Source organism: Cynoglossus semilaevis, chromosome 18 (genome assembly GCF_000523025.1).
Source record: "Cynoglossus semilaevis isolate Cse_v1.0 chromosome 18, Cse_v1.0, whole genome shotgun sequence".
In the NCBI taxonomy this organism is placed as follows: domain Eukaryota; kingdom Metazoa; phylum Chordata; class Actinopteri; order Pleuronectiformes; family Cynoglossidae; genus Cynoglossus; species Cynoglossus semilaevis.
Window position 1 is genome coordinate 10,509,819 of NC_024324.1, and position 5,792 is coordinate 10,515,610.

Here is a 5,792-nt window from a genome sequence, read left to right on the forward strand (position 1 = left end):
GAGGGCGAACATTTCCCATTGCACATGTACTGGCAGTGGTTCAAACTCAGAAGAATTAACGGTCGTCCCAGTAGACGTCACTGGCCTTTGGCAACAAGACAAGTGTGTGTACAGTATGGTGTGTGTTTGTGTGTTTGTGTAGAATTCCATCGTTGTTTTTTTTTTCCAGAGTTGACAACTGTTTCCCATGACAGGAAAAGGAGCGCGGATCACTGATTGGACTTAATGGTTAAAACAGGTGGTAGTGAACGTTAACGCTCCTGTGTGGACAATAGTACGGAGGACAGTGTACAGTACTGGGAGCTTTGGTTTAGTGCCATTTTAGCAAAGGTCACAGAGTTCATGTTAGTCTGTCAGTGGTTTATAGCTAAAGAGGAGACATTACTTCTATTTTTATTAGCGCTGTCACATGATTCAAATATCGTCTCACCAGAGCTGGGCCCATTTTAATCTGATTGATCACAGGTTCACTGTGGACTAATCACCTGCGTTACTTTGTATATGTTGATACTCAGTATCACATTGAGAGTACATACAGTACATTCCATAGGTTTTTTAGGAGGATCATTTTATTAACTTTGACTTGACTTGCCGTCGTCTTCAACAACATTATTTATTTCTTCAGACCTTCATACCATGGTAGATCATTTTCTCACAGCCTGATAGAAGAGATCTCATCTGCCATGGATTGACTTACAGGTGCAGCACCCGTGATCCACAGGCAGGCCCATCACTGTGTTTGGACTACAGCGGGGAGCCAGGCCGAGCTTCACCTCCCTGTTTGAGTTTCTGTGTCCTGTCACTTTAACCTGCACACAGAGGACAGAAACCCCCCAAATAAACCTATAAAAACCAATGATATTCAGTGAGGCCTTGTCCCTGATGACTTTTGCTGTTTTGTTTTTTTTTTGCAGTTACGTGAACTGCAAACGCGTTGTCCCTGATGACTTTTGCTGTTTTTTTTTGGTTTTTTTTGCAGTTACGTGAACTGCAAAAAAACACCGCAACATAATTCTTAACACGAGTCAGAGGTTTCCTCAGAGCATCTGAAAAAATATTTTAAGTCACGGCAGGATAGAAAGGGAGGAGTTCCAGAGTGGAGAAGAGGTCTTGACCTTCCTCTGCTGCCGGCAGCCAAGGAGGTGAACCTGAAATCAGCAGTGAGCAGATTAGGAAACTGTTGGTGAAGGAGGAAGAAAGGAACGGATAATAACTGCATGTAGGAAAGCAGTTACTTTATAAACATTACACAGCTGAAATGTAAGAGTATATGTGCCTGTGTCCTGGTCTCCGTGAGAGACAAAGGCCCAGTATCTTGTTGACACTGGACGCGTCTCATGTGGAGAAAGATTTTCTTGGACCTGAAAAGAATGAACTCACATCCTTTACACAACATCTGGAAAGCTGTCGTGTTGACTCCCTTCCTCCTCTTGTCCTCTGGTTGTCCTCGTCTTCGAGTGTCACACAAACAAGTTTTCATGTTTGTCAGAGAGGCTAAAGATAAGATGATGAATGAGCCTTAAATTTACAACAGGTTCACACAGACTGAGCTTCTTTGACTAGTCTTTGGGTACGTTGATTTTTGTCCAATGTTTGGAGAGAGCTTTTCCTTTCACATCTTCTTCTTCGTACTTTTGGGTTTCAACAAGTTTCCCTCTAGAACCCAGATCTTGGAACTGCATTGCAAATTAGAGTCCGAACCTTAATACTTGGTGTTGTGTTTTCACAGACAGATTAAAAAGATTTGATCAAGAATTTGTAGACAAATGTAGATATGAACTAATAATTCTAATTCTAATTCTGTCTTCAGTTTCACTCTTTTGGTTTGTTTAATGGTTGGCCTGTTTTCAAGACGGTAGATGTAAACACAGACTAAACAAGTCACCACTCCTCAGTGTCACTGGCTCTAATCTTACTTCCACCTTTTGTTTATCCAACCAGGGCTCTTGGGTCTTTGGGGGTGGAGGGGTCTGGGGTGGGGTGGGGGAGATAATGTCCTTGAGATCCGACTGGTTGGTGGTTGCTGTGTAGTTAATGCTCCAACATCCTCTCTGTACATCCATCACTTTAACCTTAATCCCCCTCCACAGCTCCCAGGATCAGTCTCCTCAGTCAACAGAACAGCTGGGAACAACCGTGCTGATAAGAAACCACAGAACTGGTTTTGTTCACAGATATAGAAGTTGGTGTGGGTGTGATGCAGCTCCTTCTGATCACAGACACATCCAATGAAGCCATTTAATCGTCATCAACCTTTAACAATGACCAAGTGTGGCATTGTTTTCTTTTGTATTTCTTTAAATTCCTCTAGAACATCGGGGAAGGTGGGTGAGGGTCTAATAAAGTTCAGAACAGCAATTTAAAGCTGGACTAGAGCAGCACCACAGGGAGTTCAGAGGTCAGAGTCAGTCAAAGAATGCAGACAGAAATCCCACTACATGAGCCCCGTTTGTCCCAGGATTCTGATTATACTTGTTTACAATGTTCACAACTGCAGCCGGTGGTTTCTAATGCCTGGAATCAGTCCAGGAATCCTTTTATAGTCTGAAAATGTTTGTTCCACGTCCTGATCTGTCCTCCAGTTCTGCAGCAAAGATCCTTTAGATCCAGCCTTCTGTACACTGGTGTGTATAATAATAATAAAAAAAACCCAGCATATTGTCACATGTTCTATGAAAAAAAATTAAATTACTCTGGAGACCACAGTCTTACACACACACACACCAGTGATTGTTCTAGAAGCGTTCATAGCTCCTATAGTCCACCGGCTCTTCAGAAGAGGCCACAGGGAAACATTCCTTAAAGAACCTCTCACCATGAGTTCCTGCCTGAGTTTAGCTTAGAAACGGTTGCATGGCTTAGAGGAAGGATGGGGGAAATCTTTAAAGTCGAGCTATACAATGGGCCCCCCCCCAACCCGTTCCCCAGTGTGGGGTCCGATCCTATGCAGAGCCTGTTTACCTGCCTGTTCTTTCATCCTTGTGTTTGGGCTGTTTTCTTTTTCTTCTTCTCCTTCAAATACATTCAAAATGCCCAGCTTGGCAGCACTAAGCCTGGCAGTCAGTCCAGTTCACCACAGGTCAGTGCAGGGTCTCAGCTGGTTTGGCACCTATCGTACCACCCTGGTGCTGCGGGCCATGTGATGTGTAATCTGGTGTTGGGGGAGTGAAGAACGAGGCAGCGCAGGAATTAGAGCGTGTGTTTGACTGTGTGTGTGTGGGTGGTTTTAGTTGTGCTAATACTACAGAGTATTTCTAACTGCTCGCATTAAAGAACTGATCCAGTCTACAAACTCACTGACTGGGTTGCTGACTGTTTCTGACTGTTGCTGACTGTTTCAGACTCTTCAGTGGCTTCTGTCGTAGCTGACATGATAACCCAAAAATGGGATTCTCAGAGGATGAGATGTGTGTGTGTGTGTGTGTGTGGAGGTAATGCTTTGTCGTGGCACACAGACACACTGACCTTCTAACGCAGGTGGCTCTGCTGAATACTATTGATATTTTAAAGGTCAGGCTCTGATGTTTGTCTGCTCTGGTTTCACTACTTTCTCACTAGGAATAGACAAAGAACGAGGGCAATTCACATTTATTTATTCAGAGAATAAGAGGTTTGGTTTCAACATGGACGGTCAGACGTCAAGTATTTTGTTTATTCCCAACGGAGTCTCTGAATCAGAGCCAACGATGCTGGAGACACATTAAAGGGAGACGTAATTCAGTTCATCAACGCTGCCACATATACATTAAGAGCCATGATGTATTTCATCATTGACTGATGCAGAAACTTTGGCCTGGACTCAGGAAGCATTTGAGGGACAAACAATAGACCATTAGGAAATTTGGCTCAGTGAGACAGGCTGTACAGGCACTTCCCCACAATGCACTGCACAGAGGAGTGCAGTGTCTGATAGGCAGCAAGCAAACAGAAGCCATTCATCACAAACTGACCTTTAATCCAGACAACTGAACAGACCACAGCATGAACCAAACAACAAACAGGTCCAAGGTTTATCACCACAGTCATGTAGCTACCTGTGGCAATTAACAATGAAACGACTGTTCATCTATCAATGCCTTCTGCCATGTTTAAAGCTGGTTCTAGGGCAAACTGTGGCACCTTAACAGGTTGCATGTGGCCATCAAACCCATTTTTGCAACCCTTAAACAAATCTATTAGAAACTGTATGTTAAATGTTAGCCATTGTTTGATGAAGGCCAACTTTAAGCAATGTTTTTGAAAGATTTCGAAGTTCAGTTTGCGGGGGAAAGAGGGAGGGTCAGAGAGGGCACTGCCTCCCCATTGGCTGAAATATGTCACGCTATTGAGTCTATTATATGGCCAAAACATGTATTCATATTTTAAATATTTCAATAAAACAAAAGGATTGTATGAATGAATATGAATCCTTTTATATGTTGTAGGTCAACATGTTACACTGTTCAAATGAACCATATAACCTTGAATGTGAGGTCTGTGAGTTTACAGCTGCATGAGAACCATCTCAGCTGCACAGCTGCACGTTGAACAAACAAGCCTGGTCTGTAGGTCGGCTCTCTGTCGGCTCTTTGTCCCGTCAGGACGGAGAAAGCAGAAGGAAGACAAGGACCATGTGTGATCAAAGTGTAGAAATACTGGCAGACAATGGTGGAGGTCAGTGATTGAAGGTGTCAGTGATCAGCTGTCTGACACAGCAGTCCATAAAATATCTGTTGAGACCCAGATGGCCAGGAATCAGAGGATTGAAATCAAAAGTTGCAGAAGAAAAAAATGATGTCAAATATACATGAAATATATTCAGAATACTTTGTACATATGATCAATTTAAAGTCCAGTCCAACAGAGCAGCCTTCTGGAGTACTGGTTCTGTCAGTGATATTTCTTGTTGACTGTTTGTGACAGACACCACACAAATGAGTGTGTGTGGTGTGTAATCAGTGTGTGGTTGTGTTTTCTGTGCTACCACAACATCATAGAGGAGCTGCTGCTTCACCACAGCTGACGTCAGCCTCATCTCCATCACCAACAACACTGTACAACTACAGCCAAACGACTGAACCACACAAGAGTGTTTGCTGTTACTGAGGCTGTGATGATGGCAGTCATGAAAACCACTCTCCCTCTGTGTCTGTGTCTGTGTCTGTGTGTGTGTGTGTGTGTGTGGAGTTATCTTTTGTTTTGGTTTGGTTATCTGTCCAGAAAGAAACAGTTTTGTCTCATTGTGATCACATATTTTTCACATTATTGAAACATCTTATATTTTTAGCACGTCCTCCTTATAGGATTTGAAATGACAATTGTTTCACTGATGCACAAAAAGTTCCTGTTTTTGTTTTGCAGTATCAGCAAATGACAAGAATTGAGGTTAAAGTAATGAGAAAGGACAAGACCAGGGGATGTTTTTTTCTTTCTCAGAGCAGTAACCAGTGGGGGTCCAGTCCTACAGTCGCTGCACTCCACTGATCCTGTCAGAGCTCCAGGGACCTAGATCTAATCGATTTAATAGGTTCCTACTGTAAAATGAACAAAACTGAAGACAAAGTCCAGAGGTTTTTGTTGACTTCAACGTCCTTCTGTTGCCTTTTACACACACAGAGACTCCATTTACTGGTGTGTTCATTCCTGCAGTAAGAAACTCAGACATAAAGTCAAACAGTAATGTCTCATTATAACACACTGTTCAGAAACCATCAGACGGAGACTCTTAGACTTTTGTGCATAGATCCCATGACAACCCCCCTCCTTCCCCCTCACTCCCCCACACACCCTCACTCAGCTGTGAAAACAGGAAG